Source organism: Entelurus aequoreus, linkage group LG22 (genome assembly GCF_033978785.1).
Source record: "Entelurus aequoreus isolate RoL-2023_Sb linkage group LG22, RoL_Eaeq_v1.1, whole genome shotgun sequence".
NCBI lineage: Eukaryota > Metazoa > Chordata > Actinopteri > Syngnathiformes > Syngnathidae > Entelurus > Entelurus aequoreus.
Genome location: NC_084752.1, coordinates 40,275,459 through 40,302,646, shown reverse-complemented (window position 1 = coordinate 40,302,646; position 27,188 = coordinate 40,275,459). Strand labels below are relative to the sequence as shown.

At 37.6% G+C, this 27,188-nt stretch overlaps 1 pseudogene; it reads right to left on the bottom strand.

Annotated features, from left to right (window-relative positions):
* LOC133639696 (caskin-1-like) overlaps positions 1-27,188 on the bottom strand; it is a 122,489-nt pseudogene that overhangs the window by 11,936 nt on the left and 83,365 nt on the right.

Here is a 27,188-nt window from a genome sequence, read left to right as displayed (position 1 = left end):
AATTTAACAAAGGAAATTGAAAGTGAAAATGAAACACAGTTTGCATGTTGGTAAAAAAGCATGAAAAAAAAGATGTGTATATATATATATTAAAAAACAACTTAGTGTTTTGATGTCTCACCAGGACTTTGTGCTGGATCCGGATGATCAGGACCAGGTATGGGGACCCGACGAAGTCGGCGTGAGGGGGTCCGCTTGCGTCTTCTTGAGGCCAACTGCAGCTGGTTTGGGTGAGACTGGCGGCTTCAGAGACTTCCTGGCCTCCATCCACTCACAGCTGTCCCTGCTGCTCTCCGACCTATCACAAGCCTCCGAGGCGGGCCTCCGCCTCAGCACCACGCCACCGTTCTGCTGCCAACTGCTATCTGCCTGACTGCCGGAAGAGTCTGATTGCTTATTGCTTGTATGGGCCACGGCCTCCGATTGCTCGGCAGCGCGTGGCTTCCTGCGGAAGGTGTCGGAGCCTGTTGTCATGGTGACCACGGTGGGAGGCACCTTCGCGGGCGCTCCGCCATCTGTTGGAAGGTGACGAGGTTTCCTTCGCAGCGTCGCCGTGCCGTCTGTGATCTCTGCAGCGGCGGTAACCACGGTGGAGCGCGGGCGGGGCTCTGGGCGTCGCTGGGCTGCTTTTTGGGGCGCCTGATCGTCCTCGGGTCCGCTGATGGTCCTGCGTCGATTCAGGACATCGTCACCCTCTGACCCCAGACCACCTGAACCAAACTGGCGACGAAGCGCGGGGGGACTGGCCTGCAGAGAACAGAGAATCATAGGTGTGCGCAAAAAATACATTCACATCCAAGTCGTGGTTCTTATTAGTCCTGATTCTGAATCGATTTTACACAGCCAAAAATGTGAAAAAAAATTTAAAAAGCAATTTTCTGCAAGTAAAAAAAAAGTTTGCCAGTATAAAAACAATTTTCTGCAAGTAAAAAAAAGTTTGCAAGTATAAAGACAATTTTTTGCAAGTAAAAAAACTATTCACATGTATAAAAACGTTTTTTTTTTTTTTTTTTTTTTAACCTATTCAAAAATATGAAAAACTCTTTTCTGCAAGTAAAAAATAATTTGCAAGTAAAAAAAAAAAGTTTTTCTGCAAGTAAAAATTATTTTTTTTCTGTAAGTAAAAAAAAGTTTGCGGGTATAAAAACAATTTCTTTCAAGTAAAAACACGATTCGCGAGTATAAAAACAATTTTCTTCAGTTAAAATACAAGTCGCAAGTAGAATCTTAAATTTTTTTTCAATTAAAAAATTAATCACAAGTATAAAAACTATTTTCTGCAATTAAAAAACGGTTTGCGAGTAAAAAAACAAAACATTTTCTGCAAGTAAAAAAAAGTTTGCCAGTATAAGGACTATTTTTTGCAAGTAAAAATACTATTCACAAGTATAAAAACAATTTTAAAAAAAACAATTAAAATACGATTCACAAATATGAAAAATTATTTGCAAGTAAAAAAAATGTTTTTTCTGCAAGTAAAAAAACATTTTTTTCTGCAAGTAAAAAAAATTGGCGGGTACAAAAACAATTGTTTACAAGTAAAAACACGATTCGCGAGTATAAAAATAATTTTCTTCAGTTAAAATACAATTTGCAAGTAGAACTAAACATTTTTTTTCAATTATAAAATTAATCACAAATGTAAAAACAATTAGGGTTATTTTTTTTCAATTATAAAACTATTCACAAATATGAAAAACTATTTTCTGCAAGTAAAAAATTATTTACAAGTAAAAAAACATTTTTTTCTGCAAGTAAAAAAAAATTCGCAATTATAAAAACAATTTTCTGCAAGTAAAAAAAAGTTTGCGCTTTGCAGGTTTAAAAACTATTTTCTTCAAGTAAAAACACAATTCGCGAGTATAAAAATAATTTTCTTCAGTTAAAATACGATTCACAAGTAGAAATTTTTTTTTCAAATTAAAAAATGAATCACAAGAATAAAAACAATTTTTTGCAAGTTAAAATTTTTTTTTCTGCAAGTAAAAAAAGTATTCGCAAGTATAAAAACAATTTTCTTCAATCAAAATATGATTCGCAAGTATATAATATAAGTATAAGTATATAAAGGTATAAAAAATTTTTCCAATGAAAAAATGAATCACAAGTACAAAAACAATTTTCTGCAAGTAAAAAAAACGATTTGCAAGTTAAAAAAAAATTTCTGCAAGTAAAAAAATTATTCGCAAGTATAAAAACAATTTTCTTCAATCAAAATATGATTCGCAAGTATATAAGTATATAATAAGTATATCATTTTTTTTTTAATTAAAAAAATTATTTACAAGTATGGAAACAATTTTCTGCAAGTAAAAAAACGATTTGCAAGTTAAAAATGTTTTTTCTGCAAGTAAAAAACATTTCTGCAAGTAAAAGACGATTCGTAAGTATAAAAACTATTTCCTGCCACTTTTGTCAGTACTCGGTTGGTTGTGAGTTCAAACCCCGGCTGAGTCATACCAAAGACTATAACAATGGGAGCCATTACCTCCCTGCTTGGCACTCAGCATCAAGGCTTGGAATTGGGGGTTAAATCACCAAAAATTATTCCTGGGCGCGGCCACCGCTGCTGCTCACTGCTCCCCTCCCCTCACCTCCCAGGGGGTGATCAAGGGTGATGGGTCAAATGCAGAGAATAATTTCGCCACACCTAGTGTGTGTGTGACTATCATTGCTACTTTAACTTTAACTCTAACAAACGCCCGTAACAAAGGCACATTAAAAAATACCGGTGTGGTGGAAATGTCTGAAACAACTAGTGTGTGTGTGACAATCATGGGTACTTTAACTTTATTCCACCCAGCGCGATACACACACTTTGCACTTGTAGTTCACACTCCACAACGACAGGCGGTGCTGCACAGTCAATTTAAGGCCGTTAGAGCTACAGTTATTTGCGCATGGTGCCATCCGCAAAAAATAACAAAGAAGAAAAAGCAGGGTGGGGAGTAAACAAGCTCAACCTGTAAGTTAACACATTCAATGTTATTTAAGAATGTGTTATTTGCTCAGCTGGGAGGAAACGGCCTTGAGTTGACTCAGCAGCACCACCTGCTGTTGTGGAGTAGGTATTACAGCTGTTAAATGAGGACAACACTTCTTACACACCTGCTGGTGTGGAGTAGGTATTACAGCTGTTAAATGAGGACACACTTCTTACACACCTGCTGGTGTGGAGTAGGTAATGCAGCTGTTAAATGAGGACACACTTCTTACACACCTGCTGGTGTGGAGTAGGTAATGCAGCTGTTAAATGAGGACACACTTCTTACACACCTGCTGGTGTGGAGTAGGTATTACAGCTGTTAAATGAGGACACACCTGCAGGTGTGGAGTAGGTATTGCAGCTGTTAAATGAGGACACACCTGCAGGTGTGGAGTAGGTATTGCAGCTGTTAAATGAGGACACACTTTTTACACACCTGCTGGTGTGGAGTAGGTATTGCAGCTGTTAAATGAGGACACACTTCTTACACACCTGCTGGTGTGGAGTAGGTAATGCAGCTGTTAAATGAGGACACACTTCTTACACACCTGCTGGTGTGGAGTAGGTATTACAGCTGTTAAATGAGGACACACCTGCAGGTGTGGAGTAGGTATTGCAGCTGTTAAATGAGGACAACACTTCTTACACACCTGCTGGTGTGGAGTAGGTATTACAGCTGTTAAATGAGGACACACTTCTTACACACCTGCAGGTGTGGAGTAGGTGTTACAGCTGTTAAATGAGGACACAATTCTTACACACCTGCTGGTGTGGAGTAGGTATTACAGCTGTTAAATGAGGACACACTTCTTACACACCTGCTGGTGTGGAGTAGGTATTACAGCTGTTAAATGAGGACACACTTCTTACACACCTGCAGGTGTGGAGTAGGTGTTACAGCTGTTAAATGAGGACACAATTCTTACACACCTGCTGGTGTGGAGTAGGTAATGCAGCTGTTAAATGAGGACACACTTTTTACACACCTGCTGGTGTGGAGTAGGTATTACAGCTGTTAAATGAGGACACACTTCTTACACACCTGCTGGTGTGGAGTAGGTATTACAGCTGTTAAATGAGGACACACTTCTTACACACCTGCTGGTGTGGAGTAGGTATTACAGCTGTTAACTGAGGACACACTTCTAACACACCTGCTGGTGTGGAGTAAGTATTACAGCTGTTAAATGAGGACACACCTGCAGGTGTGGAGTAGGTATTGCAGCTGTTAAATGAGGACACACTTCTTACACACCTGCAGGTGTGGAGTAGGTATTACAGCTGTTAAATGAGGACACACTTCTTACACACCTGCTGGTGTGGAGTAGGTATTGCAGCTGTTAAATGAGGACACACTTCTTACACACCTGCTGGTGTGGAGTAGGTATTACAGCTGTTAAATGAGGAGACACTTCTTACACACCTGCTGGTGTGGAGTAGGTAATGCAGCTGTTAAATGAGGACACACTTCTTACACACCTGCTGGTGTGGAGTAGGTATTACACACCTGCAGGTAGTTGGTGCTGCTCCCGAGGTTCCTGGGCAAGGTTTTGGCTCCGCTCACGATGGACGTCTCCAGCATGGCGGCGAGGCTGCGCACGCTCCCAGACGCCCCCTCGGATCTCTCCAGGCCCGCCGACTCCTGGGCCCTTAAAGCCGAGCCCAGGCCGCCGCAGTCGCTGGCTCGCCGCTCTCGAAGAGCGGGCAGGCCGAGAAGCCCCTCCTCCTCTCCTTCTGCCTCCCCGTCGCCCCCGGTGATGGAAGAGCAGGACCGCTTGGGCGGCGTCGGGGGCCGGCCTTTCCGCCGAGGACGCAGCGTGACGGACGACTGGCTGCGGTTAACGGTGACATCGTTGGCGGCGCGCGCGGAAGTGCTGCGGCAGACGGTGGCGTATCGCGAGTCCGTTTCCGGGCCGGTCAGGGTGTGAGTTCTCCGTCGCTCCTCCTCCTCGCCGGGTAGGCGGAGCGTCGGTACGTGCGGATCCGCCGCGGCCGCCTGCTGGGTGGAAGGTCGCGGCCGAGCCCTCGGGGAGGCCTGCTGGTTTCGAGCGTGCGTGGGGGTTTGCGGCGGAGTGTGGGGAGGAGTCTGGGACTGACAGATACTTGGGCGGGGTTTCGCCAACGGGCTCGGGGCGCCGTCCCAGGGTTTTCTGGCCTCCGTGTGGGCCTCAGAGCCACCTGGGCTGGATGGAGGTGTGCAGGGACTGTGAGGAGCCTCAGGGACACTTCCTCCTCTCTGGAAGTCCTTCAGTCTCCTCACTCCCAACATCAGCTTCTTCTGGTGGCCTGCACACAACACAACCCCACCTCATCTTCTGGACTCATGACATCACTTGTACAGTACAGATGTACAAACCCCGTTTCCATATGAGTTGGGAAATGGTGTTAGATGTAAATATAAACGGAATACAATGATTTGCAAATCCTTTTCAAGCCATATTCAGTTTAATGCACTACAAAGACAACATATTTGATGTTCAAACTGATAAACTTTATATTTTTTTTGTTGCAAATAATAATTAACTTAGAATTTCATGGCTGCAACGCGTGCCAAAGTAGTTGGGAAAGGGCATGTTCACCACTGTGTTACATGGCCTTTCCTTTTAACAACACTCAGTAAAGGTTTGGGAACTGAGGAGACACATTTTTGAAGCTTCTCAGGTGGAATTCTTTCCCATTCTTGCTTGATGTACAGCTTAAGTTGTTCAACAGTCCGGGGGTCTCCCTTCTGCTATTTTAGGCTTCACACATTTTCAATGTCTGGACTACAGGCAGGCCAGTCTAGTACCCGCACTCTTTTACTATGAAGCCACGTTGATGTAACACGTGGTTTGGCATTGTCTTGCTGAAATAAGCAGGGGCGTCCATGGTAACGTTGCTTGGATGGCAACATATGTTGCTCCAAAAGCTGTATGTACCTTTTCAGCATTAATGGTGCCTTCACAGATGTGTAAGTTACCCATGTCTTGGCCACCAATACACCCCCATACCATCACACATGCTGCCTTTTACACTTTGCGCCTATAACAATCCGGATGGTTCTTTTCCTCTTTGACGTCCACAGTTTCCAAAAACAATTTGAAATGTGGACTCGTCAGACCACAGAACACTTTTCCACTTTGTATCAGTCCATCTTAGATGAGCTCAGGCCCAGCCAAGCCGACGGCGTTTCTGGGTGTTGTTGATAAACGGTTTTCGCCTTGCATAGTAGAGTTTTAACTTGCACTTACAGATGTAGCGACCAACTGTAGTTACTGACAGTGGGTTTCTGAAGTGTTCCTGAGCCCATGTGGTGATATCCTTTACACACTGATGTGGCTTGTTGATGCAGTACAGCCTGAGGGATGGAAGGTCACGGGCTTAGCTGCTTACGTGCAGTGATTTCTCCACATTCTCTGAACCCTTTGATGATATTACGGAGCGTAGATGGTGAAATCCCTAAATTCCTTGCAATAGCTGGTTGAGAAAGGTTTTTCTTAAACTGTTCAACAATTTGCTCAGGCATTTGTTGACAAAGTGGTGACCCTCGCCCCATCCATGTTTGTGAATGACTGAGCATTTCATGGAATCTACTTTTATACCCAATCATGGCACCCACCTGTTCCCAATTAGCCTGCACACCTGTGGGATGTTCCAAATAAGTGTTTGATGAGCATTCCTCAACTTTATCAGTATTTATTGCCACCTTTCCCAACTTCTTTGTCACGTGTTGCTGCCATCAAACTCTATAAAGTTAATGATTATTTGCACACAAAAATTTTTTTGTATGAGTTTGAACATGAAATATGTTGTCTTTGTAGCATATTCAACTGAATATGGCTTGAAAATGATTTGCAAATTATTGTATTCCATTTATATTTACATCTAACACAATTTCCCAACTCATATGGAAACAGGGTTTGTACTCAGTCACCTACAACAGTGGTCGCCAACATTTCCCAGAATTCCAGGTGTTCCGGGACATTTTTCCCCATTCAAAATGAATAGGCCATTTTTCAAACTTCCACCATTTCCACATTTTTCAACCGATTCAAACCATTCCACCTTCAACACATTCCACTCATCCTGGACATTCAAACGATCATTTTTTCAAGTTGCATTTTTTTTCCAGGAATGCCCGGAATTCCATTTTTTTCAAACCCTTTTTACTGGCGACTACTCCTTCCACATTTTTCAATCCATTTCAACCGTTCTACCCTCCAAACATTCCTCTTAATCAAGTCAAAAAATGAAGTTGTCTTTCGAACTGGAAAACTTCCCGGTTTTCCAGAAATTCCTTAATACAGAAAAGGTTGAAAATTACTGGATTACAACACATTTGTTCCGGTCTGATTACTGTTGTTGACATCAGTACCGAGGCCATTCGGATACAGAATTTGGGCACGCATCCTACATTTAATCGGCAAATGACTTTTCACAATCTTTAATTACTGACACTTTGTTCCTTACCTAGTTTAGTAATACCGATCTCTTGCAGATCCTCCAGGCTGATGTCTGAGATGAAGTCGATGTTTTCGTAACCGTTCTGCACCAGAACCTGGTAGTACTGACTAAGACCCAGGTGAGAGAGGAACTCTGCCAGGTTGGCCTGCAAAAAAGACAGTGAGATGGAGGACACTCCGGGTCCACTTGGTGTGGGACAGGTGAGAACCTTACAGGCTTGTGGTCTGGCAGCCAGTCTGCGGAGGTCATCTTACTGATCTCCGACAGTAACTTCTTACGATGTCCAGGCTTCATGACGCCGATCGCCGTCAGGTCCTTCGGGGCAAAGCAGAAATGTACCACGTTAGTTTGAAAATCGTGAAATGTATAGGGCTCGGAAGTGTCACGTAGCAAACGCAATGCATTGTGGGTCTTGGGGGCCTCTGAACAGCTTTGTAGCAGACACAAGACATTGAAACAACGTTGAGGACTTGTTGAATTAGGTCCCGACCTTGAGCTACTCAAACATAACGTTGAAACAACATGCTTTTTGACAACGTTTAATCAAAGTCGGGTTCTGACGTTGATTTAACCATTGACATTTGGTCATTTCCCAACCAATATTCTACAACACAAATACAACGTTGAAACAACATGCTTTTAGACAACGTTTAATCAATGTCGGGTTCTGACGTTGATTTGACATTGAATTTTGGTCATTTCCCAACCAATATTCTACAACACAAATACAACGTTGAAACAACATGCTTTTTGACGTTGATTCAATGTCAGGTTGTGACGTTGATTTGACGGTAGAATTTTGGTCATTTCCCAACCAATATTCTACAACCCAAATACAACGTTGAAACAACATGCTTTTTGACAACGTTTAATCAATGTCGGGTTGTGACGTTGATTTGACATTGAAATTTGGTCATTTCCCAACCAATATTCTACAACACAAACATAACGTTGAAATAACATGCTTTTTGACGTTGATTCAATGTCAGGTTGTGACGTTGATTTAACATTGACATTTGGTCATTTCCCAACCAATATTCTACAACACAAATACAACGTTGAAACAACATGCTTTATGACGTTGATTCAATGTCAGGTTGTGACGTTGATTTGACATTGAAATTTGGTCATTTCCCAACCAATATTCTACAACACAAATAAAATGTTGAAACTTTTGACGATGTTTATTCAATGTCGGGCCTTGACGTTGATTTGACCATTGAAGTTTGGTAATTTCCCAACCAATATTCTACAACACAAATACAACGTTGAAGCAACATACTTTTTGACAACATTTAATCAATGTCAGGTTGTGACGTTGATTTGACATTGAAATTTGGTCATTTCCCAACCAATATTCTACAACTCAAACATAACGTTGAAACAACATGCTTTTTGACGACATTTAATCAATGTAGGGTTCTGACGTTGATTTAACATTGAAATTTGTTCATTTCCCAACCAATATTCTACAACACAAATACAACGTTGAAACAACATGATTTATGACGTTGATTCAATGTCAGGTTCTGACGTTGATTTAACATTGAAATTTGTTCATTTCCCAACCAATATTCTACAACACAAATACAACGTTGAAACAACATGCTTTTTGACGTTGATTCAATGTCAGGTTGTGACGTTGATTTGACGGTTGAATTTTGGTCATTTCCCAACCAATATTCTACAATACAAATACAACGTTGAAACAACATGCTTTATGACGACGTTTATTCAACGTCAGGTTGTGACGTTGATTTGACCGTTGAAATTTGGTCATTTCACAACCAAAATTCTACAACACAAATACAACGTTGAAACAACATGCTTTTAGACAACGTTTAATCAATGTCGGGTTGTGACGTTGATTTGACATTGAAATGTGGTCATTTCCCAACTAATATTCCACAACACAAATACAACGTTGAAACAACATGCTTTTTGACAACGTTTATTCAATGTCAGGTTGTGACGTTGATTTGACGGTTGAATTTTGGTAATTTCCCAACCAATATTCTACAACCCAAATACAATGTTGAAACAACATGCTTTTTGACGACGTTTATTCAACGTCAGGTTGTGACGTTGATTTGACCGTTGAAATTTGGTCATTTCACAACCAAAATTCTACAACACAAATACAACGTTGAAACAACATGCTTTTAGACAACGTTTAATCAATGTCGGGTTGTGACGTTGATTTGACATTGAAATTTGGTCATTTCCCAACCAATATTCCACAACACAAATACAACGTTGAAACAACATGCTTTTTGACAACGTTTATTCAATGTCAGGTTGTGACGTTGATTTGACGGTTGAATTTTGGTCATTTCCCAACCAATATTCTACAACCCAAATACAACGTTGAAACAACATGCTTTTTGACGACGTTTATTCAACGTCAGGTTGTGACGTTGATTTGACCATTGAGTTTTGGTCATTTCCCAACTAATATTCTACAACTCAAACATGACATTGAAACGTGCTTCTTGATGACATTTAATCAATGTCAGGTTGTGACTTTGATTTGACATTGAAATTTGGTCATTTCCCAACCAATATTCTACAACACAAATACAACGTTGAAACAACATGCTTTTTGACGTTGATTCAATGTCAGGTTGTGACGTTGATTTGACGGTAGAATTTTGGTCATTTCCCAACCAATATTCTACAACACAAATACAACGTTGAAATAACATGCTTTTTGACAACGTTTAATCAATGTCGGGTTCTGACGTTGATTTGATATTGAAATTTGGTCATTTCCCAACCAATATTCTACAACTCAAACATAACGTTGAAACAACATGCTTTTTGACGACATTTAATCAATGTTGGGTTCTGACGTTGATTTGACCATTGAATTTTAGTCATTTCCCAACCAATATTCTACAACACTAATACAACGTTGAAACAACATGCTTTTTAACAACATTTATTTACTGTCAGGTTGTGATGTTGATTTGACGGTTGAATTTTGGTCATTTCCCAACCAATATTCTACAACACAAACACAACGTTGAAACAACATGCTTTTAGACAACGTTTAATCATTGTCGGGTTCTGACGTTGATTTGACATTGAAATTTGGTCATTTCCCAACCAATATTCTACAACACAAATACAACGTTGAAACAACATGCTTTTTGACAACGTTTATTTAACGTCAGGTTGTGACGTTGATTTGACCATTGAGTTTTGGTCATTTCCCAACTAATATTCTACAACTCAAACATGACATTGAAACGTGCTTTTTGATGACATTTAATCAATGTCAGGTTGTGACGTTGATTTGACATTGAAATTTGGTCATTTCCCAACCAATATTCTACAACACAAATAAAATGTTGAAACTTTTGACGATGTTTATTCAATGTCGGGCCTTGACGTTGATTTGACATTGAAATTTGGTCATTTCCCAACCAATATTCTACAACACAAACATAACGTTGAAACAACATGCTTTTTGACGTTGATTCAATGTCAGGTTCTGACGTTGATTTGACATTGAAATTTGGTCATTTCCCAAACAATATTTTAGAGTTTATTGTGAATAAATTGTGAACAGGAAGTGAACAAAAAGTTTTAGCAACTGTTATGTAAAGAAAGGGGGTAGGATTAAATAAGCTCTGCTTCTTCCTACTCCTTTTCGAACATGTTGAAAAGAGAAACTGGAAATTGTGATGTATCATGTTGTATGCTTGCATGTTCCAAATAAACTCAAACTCAATATTCTACAACACAAATAGAACGTTGAAACAACATGCTTTTAATACGTTTAATCAATGCAACGTTGTGATGTTGATTTGACATTGAAATTTGGTCATTTCCCAACCAATATTCTACAACTCAAACATAACGTTGAAACAACATGCTTTTTGAGGACATTTAATCAATGTCAGGTTGTGACGTTGATTTGACCATTGAAGTTTGGTCATTTCCCAACCAACAACGTGGATCCAACGTTAGACACCAACATTGTCTCAATTTACAGATATAACTGTTTTTGCAACATTGTCTCAAAGTCAGTTTTAAAGGACATGTACGTATAATCAACGTTGTATCAACGTCTTGTGTCCGCTAGGTTATTTACATGGCTGAATGCAAGACTCTGTGCTAAAGTTTAGTTCTTTTGTTTAACAAGTTTAAAACATGGCGCAAACGTGTGGCATCATTAACTGTCACAAACGTTGTCATGATCACTTCAAAAAACGCTAAACGATTTTGGTGAGATTTTTCTTATTTCCAAAAAGCAAAGCCAAGGAAGTCATGTTCGCGAGCTAGCCTCCATAGCAGCGGTGAGACGATCAAACATGACTTTTAACGCCATCCCCTGGTACATGTTGGGAGATGTTCAGACTGGTACGTTTGAGTTAGAGCATGTTTTATTGGGTTCCACACGTGGCATTTAACAGTTAGCGTTAGCCAAGCTAGCTGCGGGCTACAAACAACGTACAGCATTTTGGAAAAAAATATTTGGTCTGTTTACTTTTAGTCCTGAGTAAGCACAAAAATTAATGAGTATTATTTTCGGAGTATTGAAAAGTAATCATGAGCTTATTTTTTCAGCGAAACCTGCTTGCGAAATCGGCGAACACATGAGAGATGAAAGTCGTAGACTACGCACAATTTCTGACTCAAATCTTTTGTCCATTGGACGTGCTCACATGGATCAATCCCATCGGTTTTAGTATTTTTTTTTGCAGGTAGCGAGTCTTTGAAACTGGGTACAGTTTGTCTCGGTACGGTCCCTTGATTTTTTATTTCTGTACGATCCATTTTGTTGCTCTCTCTCACATTACTGCGGGTAAGAGTACAGTCATGTAAACAAAAGCTTTGGAAAACAAAAAATGGCTACTGCAGCCTCACAATGCATTGCGAAATCCTGTGGTCTTCAGAGCCTTCCACATGAGACGTGTGCACCTACAGCAATGTTACATCATCTCTAGTGAGTCTTCTGCCCTGAAGGGTTTTATCTTCATAGCGACAAGTCCGCTTTAACACACACACACACACACACACACACACACACACACACACACACACACACACACACACACACACACACGCATTCTTGTATTTGTTACCTTCTTGGGACCTCTGAATAATGCCTCCCTCTTTAGGCCCACCCTTTCTAGATATATAAACAAGTGTATTTACAACATTAATAATATATACATACTATGCAAATATAAAAAAAGCATGTTGTGAAAAATGAGTTGGAATTTCACAAGAAAAACTTATAATGTTGGCAGTATTCTAATAAAAGTTGTCATTTTACTCAACGCAAGTCAAAATTTTACAAGAAAAACTGAACATTTGTGCAATGTTATGATAAAAGTTGGAATTTTACTCAATAACATTCGCAATTTTACAAGAAAAGCTCAACATTTTGGCAATTTTATGAAAAGAGTCGTAATTTTACTCGACAAGTCACAATTTTGTAAGAAAACTTTAAAATTTTGGCAATATTATAATAATAATCGGAATTTCACTCTGCAAAATGATGACAAAAGTCATCATTTTACTCCAAAAAAGTCACTATTTTACAAGAACAAAAAAATTGGCAATATTGTGATAAAAGTCAGATATTTATACGACAGATGTCACCATTTTGCATTGAAAAGTAGTAATTTTACATGAAAAAGTCATAATTTTATGAGAAATATTGCAATATTACAGAAACAGAAAGAATATGAGAAATTGTTTAAGAAAAAAAAGTTGACACTGTGAGAAAGACTGCTTTTAGTTCTTTTTTTTGTTTGTTTGTAATTGGTTTTTAATCTTCATTATTTACTTCAACTTATTACAGTATGTCTCTATATACATATTTATTTATTTATTTTTAATTAATTTTGGCCAAAGGGGGCACATTTCAATTTCTTACGCACACTTGTTACTTCCTATGTTGACCAGAGGGAGCGCACTTCAAATTGTTTTTATACACACACTTGTTATTTCATATGTTGACAGTCAATTTTTTGGGGACCACCCTCAATTTGACCAGCAGGGGTGCAAATGAGACATTGTCTATTAGATGCAATGTTATTGGGACCATGATTTATGTCATCACTTGTTCACACCTCCTCATATGGAAGATACTTTTCCTTCTTCATGTCTCAAAAAGGCTAGAAATACAAGTACACACTCACACAAATACAAACACACGCACACACGCACACAACATCCTCCAGGTGAACAGGGAGCCCACTTATTTGCTTTGCTGAGTGGAACCTTGACAACCCAAAGTGGCGGCTTTACCTCAGGGGTCATGCAGCTAACGGCCTCTAGGTCGTATCCGGCGGTGAGGAAGTGAGTGGTGTAGAACTGCAGCTGGAACTCAAGCAGCCACGCCACTACTGCCTGCTTCTAGAACATAGAACACAACATGCTACTGCCGGCTTCTAGAACATAGAACACAACATGCTACTGCCTGCTTCTAGAACATAGAACACAACATGCTACTGCCTGCTTCTAGAACATAGAACACAACATGCTACTGCCTGCTTCTAGAACATGGAACACTACATGCTACTGCCGGCTTCTAGAACATGGAACACAACATGCTACTGCCTGCTTCTAGAACATGGAACACTACATGCTACTGCCGGCTTCTAGAACATGGAACACAACATGCTACTGCCTGCTTCTAGAACATGGAACACTACATGCTACTGCCGGCTTCTAGAACATGGAACACAACATGCTACTGCCGGCTTCTAGAACATAGAACACAACATGCTACTGCCTGCTTCTAGAACATAGAACACAACATGCTACTGCCTGCTTCTAGAACATGGAACACTACATGCTACTGCCGGCTTCTAGAACATGGAACACAACATGCTACTGCCTGCTTCTAGAACATGGAACACAACATGCTACTGCCGGCTTCTACAAACCCCAAAAGCAGTCACGTTGTGTAAATGGTAAATAAAAAGAGAATACAACAAATCCTTTTCAACTTATATTCAATTGAATAGACTGCAAAGACAAGATATTTCATGTTCACACTGAGAAACTTTGTTATTTTTTGCAAATAATCATGAATTTAGAATGTAATGGCAGCGACACATTGCAAAAAAGGCCATTTTTTACCAGTGTGTTACATGGCCTTTCCTTTTAACAAAACTCAGTGAAGGTTTGGGAAGTGAGGAGACACATTTTTGAAGTGGAATTCTTTCCCATTCTTGCTTGATGTACAGCTTAAGTTGTTCAACAGTCTCCCTTCTCATATTTTAGCCTTCATATTTTCAATGTCTGGACTACAGGCAGGCCAGTCTAGTACCCACACTCTTTTACTATGAAGCCACGTTGATGTAACACGTGGCTTGGCATCGTCTTGCTGAAATAAGCAGGGGCGTCCATGATAACAACATATGTTGCTCCAAAAGCTGTATGTACCTTTCAGCATTAATGGTGCCTTCACAGATGTGTAAGTTACCCATGTCTTGGCCACTAACACACCCCCATACCATCACACATGCTGCCTTTTACACTTTCACCCTAGAACAATCCGGATGGTTCTTTTCCTCTTTGAGGACACGACGTCCACAGTTTCCAAAAACATGAAATGTGGACTCGTCAGACCACAGAAAATTTTTCCACTTTGCATCAGTCCATCTTAGATGAGCTCGGGCCCAGCGAAGCGTTTCTGGGTGTTGTTGATAAATGGCTTTGGCTTTGCATAGTAGAGTTTTAACATGCACTTACAGATGTAGCGACCAACTGTAGTTACTGACAGTGGTTTTCTGAAGTGTTCCTGAGTCCATGTGGTGATATCCTTTACACACTGATGTGGCTTTTTGATGCAGTACCGCCTGAGGGATCGAAGGTGCGTAATATCATGGTAATTTCTCCAGATTCTCTGAACCTTTTGATGATATTACGGAGCGTAGATGGTGGAATCCCTAAATTCCTTGCAATAGCTGGTTGAGAAATGTTGTTGTTAAACAATTTGCTCAGGCATTTGTTGACAAAGTGGTGACCCTCGCCCCGTCCTTGTTTGTGAATGACTGAGCATTTCATGGAAGCTGCTTTTATACCCAATCATGGCACCCACCTGTTCCCAATTAGCCTGTTCACCTGTGTGTCAGGGTTGTCCCTGACAGTTTGATCAAGTTTTAGTTTTCCTCTGCGTTTGTCTTAGTTTCCTGTCTTTAGTTCCTGTCAGTGCTTTTATTTTGTCTTCATTTCCTGATTGTCTCCCTAAGTGCTTTGTCCCCTCAGCTGTGGCTGATTGGCACGTGGCCACACCTGGTGCCAGTCAGCCAGCTGCCTATTTAAACCTGTCCTGCCCTCCAGTCACTGCTGGATTATTGTCATTAAGACTTGTAGCTCCTACCTGTTGCTTGTCTCTGTTCCTGTATGCCGTGGACTGCTTTCAGTCTTTATGTTCCTAGCTCCTGTTTGCTGGATCCTGTTTCCCGTTTTCCAGTTTGGCGTTCCTGGTTTGTGTCTTTTCTTAATTTTTACTTTTGGACATTAAATAATGTTTTCTTGTACCAAGCCTGCCGCCATCTCTGCATCTCGGGGTTCGACACCAAAAAACTTTGACACTGTGGGGTGTTCCAAATAAGTCTTTGATGAGCATTCCTCAACTTTGTCACTCTTCTTTGCCGCTTGTGCCAGCTTTTTGGAAACATGTTGCAGGCATCAAATTCCAAATGAGCTAATATTTGCAGAAAACAACAAAGTTTCTCATTGTGAACATGAAATATCTTGTCTTTGCAGTCTATTCAATTGAATATAAGTTGAAAAGGATTTGTTGTATTCTCTTTTTATTTACCTTTTACACAACGTGACAACTTCACTGCTTTTGGCTTTTTGTATGTTTCACAGAGCAAAAAAAAAAAAAAAAAAAAAGTCTCCCAAAAGAGTCTGCATGATTTGCTCTCATTGCATTTGCAATTAGGGGGAACCTTTAAATAGCTTTCGGCACACATGGTGAATGAGGTCCACGGCCGTCTGAGATCGTTCCATCATTTACCGCTCCCTGCTCCATATATCGGGAGTTGGACGTAAATGAGCAAATTCCCTTTTATTTTCTGTGCAGTTTCTTCTCATCAACAAGACTCTTTTCATGACTAACAGCCGACAAACACCCTTGTCAACACAACACATCTCTTTGTGTTGTGTTGTCAGGGTTTTGACAAAAAGGGCATAAACCAGGGGTGTCAAACTCAAATACAGAGTGGGTCAAAATGTAAAACTGAACAAAGCCGCGGGCCAAGGTTGAACAAATTAACCTTTTAATAGGGACCCAAACAAGTTTTGCATTGAATATTGAACAAGCAAGGCTTATATAACTTTATAGTGACATGCAAAATCAAGTTTGAAATAATAATAATAATAATTAAAAAATATCAATGGCATATCAAATACAATTTAAATAAAAATGCAATGCCTCTTTTCTATTTGCAGCCTTCTGAGGTAAATATCAACATTAACTTTTTCCACAGTCTAATAAATTTGAAAATAAAATAATGAATAAAACAACCATTCAGGACTTTAAACTGCTCAGTTTGCAACACACTGATCTAATCTGATGTGCCCAAGCCAGATACCTGCCATCTTTTCTTGGATGCTAGTTCATTAATGTCGGGGCTCAGGCTTTGAGCTGAGGCAACCTTCATTATCCAACAAAGGTGTTCCTCAGTCATTATATCTCATATTCCACAGTCTTGGGGGCGTGTCTTACAGGCACCGCTTTTAACGTCCTCTACGAGCTGTCGTCACGTCCGCTTTTCATCCCTTCTAACAACGTGCCCGCCCAGTCACAAGATATGAGCGGCTTCTGTACGCACACACGTGAAAGCAAAACATATACGATACAGTTTACACCAGGGGTCACCAACCTTCTTGAAAGCAAGAGCTACTTCTTGGGTAGTGATTAATGCGAAGGGCTACCAGTTTGATACACACTTAAATAAATTGCCAGAAATAGCCAATTTGCTCAATTTACCTTTAACTCTATGTTATTATTAATAATTAATGATATTTACACTTAATTGAACAGTTTAAAAGAGGAGAAAACACAAAAAAAATGACTATTACATTTTGAAACAAAGTTTATCTTCAATTTCGACTCTTTAAAATTCAAAGTTCAACCGAAAAAAAGAAGAGAAAAACTAGCTAATTCGAATCTTTTTGATAAAATTTAAAAAAAAATTATGGAACAACATGAGTAATTTTTCCTGATTAAGATTAATTTTAGAATGACATGTTTTAAATAGGTTAAAATCCAATCTACATTTTGTTAGAATATATAACAAATTGGACCAAGCGATGAGGTGGCGACTTGTCCAAGGTGTACCCGGCCGATTGTAGCTGAGATAGGCTCCAGCGCCCCCGCGACCCCAAAGGGAATAAGCAGTAGAAAATGGATGGATGGATGGATGGATGGACCAAGCTATATTTCTAACAAAGACAAATCATTATTTCTTCTAGATTTTCCAGAACAAAAATTTTAAAAGAAATTCAAAAGACTTTGAAATAAGATTTAAATTTCATTCTACAGATTTTCTAGATTTGCCAGAATATTTTTTAAAAAATTTTAATCATAATAAGTTTGAAGAAATATTTCACAAATATTCTTCGTCGAAAAAACAGAAGCTAAAATAAAGAATTAAATTAAAATGTATTTATTATTCTTTACAATAATAAATAAAAAATGTACTTGAACATTGATTTAAATTGTCAGGAAAGAAGAGGAAGGAATTTAAAAGGTAAAAAGGTATATGTGTTTAAAAATCCTAAAATCATTTTTAAGGTTGTATTTTTTCTCTAAAATTGTCTTTATGTAAGTTATAAGAAGCAAAGTAAAAAAATGAATGAATTTATTTATTTAACCTACTCAGTGGCCTAGTGGTTAGAGTGTCCGCCCTGAGATTGGTAGGTTGTGAGTTCAAACCCCGGCCGAGTCATACGAAAGACTATAAAAATGGGAGCCATTACCTCCCTGCTTGGCACTCCGCATCAAGGGTTTGGATTGGGGGTTAAATCACCAAAAATGATTCCCGGGCGCGGCACCGCTGCTGCCCACTGCTCCCCTCACCTCCCAGGGGGTGAACAAGGTGATGGGTCAAATGCAGAGGACAAATTTCACCACACTTAGTGCGTGTGACAATCATTGGTACTTTAACTTGACTTAAGTGAAGACCAAGTCTTTAAAATATTTTCTTGGGTTTTCAAATTCTATTTGAGTTTTGTCTCTCTTAGAATTAAAAATGTCGGGCAAAGCGAGACCAGCTTGCTAGTAAATAAATACAATTTAAAAAATAGAGGCAGCTCACTGGTAAGTGCTGCTATTTGAGCTATTTTTAGAACAGGCCAGCGGGCTACTCATCCGGTTCTTACGGGCTACCTGGTGCCCGCGGGCACCGCGTTGGTGACCCCTGGTTTACACTGAGGGTGCCCATATAAGCAACTTTAACATTGTTAGAAATATGTGCCACACTGTGAATCCACACCAAACAAGAATGACAAACACATTTCGGGAGAAAATCCGCACCGTAACACAACATAAACACAACAGAACAAATACCTAGAACCCTTTGCAGCACTAACTCTCCCGGGACTCTACAAAATACACCCCCGCTACCACCAAAACCATGGCATAAAACATCAAAATATATCGACAGGTAGACCTGAAGTTGAGCTAGAGATTTAAGCGTTGAATAAAAAAAAAAATTCTGTAAAAAGAAATTATTTTTTTAATTTTGATGACGCCCTTCCTGGGCCCCAGTACAAAACTTAAGGATAACCCGAAAGGTTAAAAAAAAATGCATTGGTTTTGAAAATTAAAAAAAAGATATGAAAATGGCCGCCGCATGGTTTGATTTTTCAGTGTGCGGCCCTCTGTGGAAAAAGTTTGGACACCCCTGGCCTGGAGCTTGGCTAGATGACCATTACTTAAGACATAGGACAAAATGACATCCAAAAAAACTCACTTTCCCATCGTCCTCTTCTGCCTTCCGCTCAAAGGGCCGCTGCTCAGGAACACTGCAGGTGGAATAGCCTGGAAGTGTCCAGGTGAGGAGGGAAATGAACAAGAGGAAAGACCAAATATAAGTTGAGGGCAGACTTTAGGACAGTGGTCACCAACCTTTAGCCCTAGACCCCTGCTCTCAGCCAAAAAACTAAGCAAGCGTCAACTATATATATATATACATATATATATATATATACACTACCGTTCAAAAGTTTGGGGTCACATGTAAATGTCCTTATTTTTGAAGGAAAAGCACTGTACTTTTCAATGAAGATAACTTTAAACTAGTCTTAACTTGAAAGAAATACACTCTATACATTGCTAATGTGGTAAATGACTATTCTAGCTGCAAATGTCTGCTTTTTGGTGCAATATCTACATAGGTGTATAGAGGCCCATTTCCAGCAACTATCACTCCAGTGTTCTAATGGTACAATGTGTTTGCTCATTGGCTCAGAAGGCTAATTGATGATTAGAAAACCCTTGTGCAATCATGTTCACACATCTGAAAACACTTTAGCTCGTTACAGAAGCTACAAAACTGACCTTCCTTTGAGCAAATTGAGTTTCTGGAGCATCACATTTGTGGGGTCAATTAAACGCTCAAAATGGCCAGAAAAAGAGAACTTTCATCCGAAACTCGACAGTCTATTCTTGTTCTTAGAAATGAAGGCTATTCCACTAAATTGTTTGGGTGACCCCAAACTTTTGAACGGTAGTGTATATATGTCTTAATTAGATTATCCAAAAAATAGTCCTCGATACTGTGGTAGAGCGTAATATGTATGTGTGGGAAAAAATCACAAGACTATTTCATCTCTACAGGCCTGTTTCATGAGGGGTTTTCCTCAATCCTCAGGAGATTTCTCCTGAGGATTGATACATACATACATACATACATACACATACATACATACATACATACATACATACATACATACATACATACATACATACATACATACATACATACATACATACATACATACATATATATATATATATATATATATATATATATATATATATATATATATATATATATATATATATATATATATATATATATATATATATATATATATATATATATATATATATATATATATATATATATATATATATATATATATATATATATATCAACATGTAGTTTTTTCCTCATTGTGCTTCCTTTAAAATCTTGGAGTACATGAAACATATGTTTATTATTGTAATTTAGTTCTTAAATAAAATGGTGAACTTGTCTTTTAGTAGTAAGTAAACAAACAAAGACTCCTAATTAGTCTGCTGACGTATGCAGTAACATATTGTGTCATTTATACACCTATTATTTTGTACACACTATGAGGGACAAACTGTAAAAATTGATTATTAATCTACTTGTTCATTTACTGTTAATATCTGCTTATTTTCTGTTTGAACATGTTCTATCTACACTTCTGTTCAAATGTAAAAATCACTTATTCTTCTCTTCTTCGATACTTAACATTAGTTTTGGATGATACCACACATTTAGGTATGGATCCGATACCAAGTAGTTACAGGATCATACATTGGTCATATTCAAAGTCCTCACTGACTTCATAAACATAATATGAATTTTTTTTAAAAGGCAAAAGTGCATTTAGTGTAGATAATAATGAGTCATATATTGGAATATGGGATCCATTATTTACATTTCTTTTAACTATTAAATGAACCAAAATTATGACTTATTTTATCTTTGTGGAAAATATTGGACACAATGTGAGATGTGATGCAAGTGTAAGTTACACACACTATTGTTCTTTTTTTTAAATGTTTTTCCATCCATCCATTTTCTACCGCTTGTCTTTTTTGGGGTTGCGGGGGGTGCTGTTATTTTTTTTATAAATGTCTGTAATGATCATGTCAATGAGGGATTTTTAATCACTGCTATGTTGAAATAGTTTTTAATATTGATACTGTTGTTGATAATATTCATTTTTGTCTGACTGCTTTGTTGAATGCTATTCTGAATGTTGCTGGGACTTGGAATTGCATTATTATGGTATTGTTGTGTATTGTTTTGTTGGATTGATTTTTTTTTTAAATTAAAAAAATGAAATAAAATGTATGTAATCATAGTAGTATCGACTAGATACGCTCTTGTACTTGGTATCATTACAGTGGATGTCAGGTGTAGATCCACCCATGGCGTTTGTTTACATTGTGATGGCGTGTAGTGAAGCATGTCTAGCTATTCCTCGTCCTCCAGTGATAATGTACCTGTAAGAAACTTACTTTATTTGTCGCCATGGAGGCCAGGATTAGTGATTTAGAAGTAGCTAAAACACTGCAGATGGATGTTAGCCGCTAGCTAGCTAGCCATGTCTTAAAGCACCTCTTCCTGAGGGTGTTTCAGTGTTATAACTTCACCTTTATCTTTACTTTTTACACCAAAATGCGTCCATTCTCCCTTTTCTGTCTACACACTGTGTCTGCTTGTAAGTACTCTGTGTGTGTGCGCTGCCGAACATGCTCCTCTGCTCGTAAAACCAGCAATGTCACCACGTGACGACGCGCCGTCATGCCTGTTAAAGATAAATAAAAGGGGAAGCGGTACTTTTCAAACAGAGTATAGGACCGTTTTTGATTCATTAGTACCGCGATACTATACTAGTACCGATATACGTAGAACTCTACTTGCTCGTCAACATTTCAATGATCCACATGCTGCTCGAGTCTAATCCTAGTCTGGTGTTACCATATCTGAGTTATTGTGCAGAAATATGGGGAAATAACTAGAAATGTGTAACTGTGTTACAAAAAAGATCAATTAGAGCAGGGGTCACCAACCTTTTTGAAAGCAAGAGCTACTTCTTGGGTAGTGATTAATGCGAAGGGCTACCAGTTTGATACACACTTTAATAAATTGCCAGAAATAGCCAATTTGCTCAATTTACCTTTAACTCTATGTTATTATTAATAATTAATGATATTTACACTTAATTGAACGGTTTAAAAGAGGAGAAAACATGAAAAAAATGACAATTACATTTTGAAACATAGTTTATCTTCAATTTCAACTCTTTAAAATTCATAATTCAACCGAAAAAAAGGAAGACAAAAACTAGCTAATTTGAATCTTTTTGAAAAAATTAAAAAAATTATTTATGGAACATCATTAGTAATTTTTCCTGATTAAGATTAATTTTAGAATTTTGATGACATGTTTTAAATAGGTTAAAATCCAATCTACACTTTGTTAGAATATATAACAAATTGGACCAAGCTATATTTCTAACAAAGACAAATCATTATTTCTTCTAGATTTTCCAGAACAAAAATTTTAAAATAAGTTCAAAAGACTTTGAAATAAGATTTAAATTTGATTCTACAGATTTTCTAGATTTGCCAGAATTTTTTTTAAAAATTTTAATCATAATAAGTTTGAGGAAATATTTCACAAATATTCTTCGTCGAAAAAACAGAAGCTAAAATTAAGAATTAAATTAAAATGTATGTATTATTCTTTACAATAAAAATTTTTTTTACTTGAACATTGATTTAAATTGTCAGGAAAGAAGAGGAAGGAATTTAAAAGGTAAAAAGGTATATGTGTTTAAAAATCATAAAATCATTTTTAAGGTTGTATTTTTTCTCTAAAATTGTCTTTCTGAAATTTATAAGAAGCAAAGTAAAAAAATGTATAAATGTATTTAAACAAGTGAAGACCAAGTCTTTAAAATATTTTCTTGGATTTTCAAATTCTATTTGAGTTTTGTCTCTCTTAGATTTAAAAATGTCAGGCAAAGCGAGACCAGCTTGCTAGTAAATAAATACAATTTAAAAAATAGAGGCAGCTCACTGGTAAGTGCTGCTATTTGAGCTATTTTTAGAACAGGCCAGCGGGCTACTCATCTGGTCCTTACGGGCGACCTGGTGCCCGCGGGCACCACGTTGGTGACCCCTGAATTAGACTGATACATAATGTTGGATACAGAGAACATACAAACACTGTATTTATTCAGTCAAAAATATTTAAGTTGGATGATTTGTTAAAATTGCAAACAGCTAAAATGATGTACAAAGCAAACTATAACCTGCTAGCCAAGAATGTACAACAATTCTTCTCTACTAAAGAGGAGATATATAACCTTAGAGGAAAATCTAATTTCAAACATTTATATGCACGTACAACACATAGAACCTTTAGCATATCAGTATGTGGAATTAAATGATGGAATGGATTAAGTAAAGAAGTTAAACATTGTACTGATATGATCCACTTTAAGTGCTTACAAAGTACAAAAGAAGAAGAATTATGAGGAATACTTTTGTCAGAATAATTGTATCTAAGTTATCACAAAACTTTGTGTTGCCATGAGTTCCCGGCGAGAAGACAAAAGCTGTCTTTGAACCTACCAAGAAGGAGGCTTGTAAAACTCCACTGTGTAGGATGGGAAGCAACGTGAAGGTGTTCTGTTTTTTGATGTATTGGGTAATCAACAGAAAGATATTGTCTTGACCCGAGATCTACAAAGCGAAGAGGCAGCAGGACCTGACTCCTTTCCAGGGACCTCTTCTTTGAACTGTTTTGCGGCCAAAGGCAGCGCCTGTTTACGACCCCCGCCCCTTTAGAAACAGCTGTTGCCATGTAATCAGGGAAAGTCCAAATAAAAGAGGAGTACAATTTTTCGTCAAGAGCATGGCGAGACCGTACAAAGAGTACAGTCCAGACGTCTCTCCTCAATCCAGCCAAATTTAATTCTGTCTGTTTAATTCCTTGCTTCTTGTCTTGTTTAATAGATGTCATCAGTGTTTGAAGCTGACATCTTCCAACCTTATTGAAAATAAGATATTCTTCATCTCAGTATGTTAATAATGACCGACTTAATTATATATTACAAAACTGTTGTATTGCTCATTCACGGATGTCATTTTACTACAAGAAAAAAAAGTCAGTAAATGAATGTATGTATTTGTAAACGCTCTGAAGTGGGAAAGGGGTAGGATTAAATAAGCTTTGCTTCTTCCTACTCCTTTTCGGACATGATGTAAAGTGAAATGATGTGAATTGGTGTGATGTATTATGCTTGTAAGTGTGTTCGTGTTCCAAGTAAACTAAAGAAAGAAATAAAGAAATCCCAATAGACAGCCATTAAAGAGCCAAATAACAACAAATCAATGTGGAACTATTTCAGAACGTCTCATATTTGGTGCAAAAAAAAAAACCCAAGTCAAAACATTTTGACCAGTGAATCACAACCGACACTTGAGTTGGGATTCAAACTGAACTTGAAAGAAAAGGACAAAGTGAAAGTGTATCTGCGTGAGAGTTGTGCTCTTACCGGCTGACTGCTCAATGGACTGCGACTGCTCCAGGAGATGTTCCTTGGCTTTCACCGACTGGGACAGGACTGTGGCCAGGAGCTGCACAGGAGACCAACAAACTCACTTAAAAGGCTCTGTCAAGTGCGACGCTCCTACAGCACAGTCAAGGGATTTGGAATACATCATAGTCTGCAATTGTAACTTCAACTTACTGTCACTACACAAATGGACCTGACTGGAGGGGACAGAAATGTCACTCAAAAAAAGCAAGCATTGTAGTCTTTTAGCAGGGGTGTCCAAAGTGTGGCCCGGGGGGGCATTTGCCACACGCAGGTATTATTTTTAGCGGCCCATTCCTAAAAATACTATTAAAAATAACATATAAAAAGTGGAATAAAAAAGCAAACAGGTGAAAAGTAACAGGAAAAAGTTACAATATAGACTCTAGTAAAACAAAGCTGCCATGCAGGCTGTTTTTTTTCTTTATAGCTGTCAGTGCTCATACAATAATAATGAATTAAAATCAATTAATTATTAACCTATTCAAGGTGTCAATTACTTCACTTCAAAAAATCCACTTTGACATATTTTATAGGGGAAATATTGCATATTTTGTGTGTTTGTCATATAAAAAACTAACTTTCCTTTGACAAAAAGGACATAAAACAAACAAAAAAAACCATTAAAAACATATGAACTTAGTGTAAGTAAAAAAAAAGTGTAAGTCAAAAAGTCCGGTAATTGAGACACAAAAAAGTGCCCCCTCAGCAACAAGCATTGTAGTCTGCTAGCAGGGGTGTCCAAAGTGGTGTAAAAAGTGGAATAAAAGAGCAAACAAGTGAAAAGTAACGGGAAAAAGTTACAATATTGACTCTAGTGACACAAAGCTGCCATGCAGGCTGTTTTTTTTCTCTTTAAAACTGTCATTGCTCATAAAATAATAATGAATTAAAATCAATTAATTATTGACCTATTTAAGGTATCAATTACTTCACTTCAAAAAATCCACTTTGACGTATTTTATAGGGAAAATATTGCATATTTTGTGTGTTCGCCATATAAAAAACTAACTTTCCTTAGACAAAAAGGACATAAAACAAAAAAAAAACATTAAAAACATAAGAACTTAGTGTAAGTAAAAAAAAGTAAAAGTCAAAATACTATTTGAAAAACAACAACATAAAAAGTAGAATAAAAGAGCAAACAGGTGAAAAGTAACGGGAAAAAGTTACAATATAGACTCTAGTGACACAAAGCTGCCATGCAGGCTGTTTTTTTCTTTATAGCTGTCATTGCTCATACAATAATAATGAATTAAAATCAATTAATAATAATAATTATTGACCTATTCAAGGTGTCAATTACTTCACTTCAAAAAATCCACTTTGACATATTTTATAGGGGAAATATTGCATATTTTGTGTGTTTGCCATATAAAAAACAAAGTTTCCTTAGACAAAAAGGACATAAAACAAACAAAAAAACATTAAAAACATATGAACTTAGTGTAAGTAAAAAAAAGTAAAAGTCAAAATACTATTTAAAAAACAACAACATATAAAAAGTGGAATAAAAGAGCAAACAAGTGAAAAGTAACGGGAAAAAGTTACAATATTGACTCTAGTGACACAAAGCTGCCATGCAGGCTGTTTTTTTTCTTTATAGCTGTCAGTGCTCATAAAATAATAATGAATTAAAATCAATTAATTATTGACCTATTCAAGGTGTCAATTACTTCACCCCAAAAAATCCACTTTGATATATTTTATAGGGAAAATATTGCATATTTTGTGTGTTTGCCATATAAAAAACTAACTTTCCTTAGACAAAAAGGACATAAAAAAAACTAAAAAAAAACATTAAAAACATAAGAACTTAGTGTAAGTAAAAAAAAAGTAAAAGTCAAAATAATATTTTTTAAAAAAACATATAAAAAGTGGAATAAAAGAGCAAACAAGTGAAAAGTAACGTGAAAAAGTTACAATATTGACTCTAGTGACACAAAGCTGCCATGCAGGCTGTTTTTTTTCTTTATAGCTGCCAGTGCTCATACAATAATAATGAATTAAAATCAATTAATTATTGACCTATTCAAGGTGTCAATTACTTCACCCCAAAAAATCCACTTTGATATATTTTATAGGGAAAATATTGCATATTTTGTGTGTTTGCCATATAAAAAACTAACTTTCCTTAGACAAAAAGGACATAAAAAAAACATTAAAAACATAAGAACTTAGTGTAAGTAAAAAAAAGTAAAAGTCAAAATAATGTTTAAAAAAAAACATATAAAAAGTGGAATAAAAGAGCAAACAAGTGAAAAGTAACGGGAAAAAGTTACAATATTGACTCTAGTGACACAAAGCTGCCATGCAGGCTGTTTTTTTTCTTTATAGCTGCCAGTGCTCATACAATAATAATGAATTAAAATCAATTAATTATTGACCTATTCAAGGTGTCAAT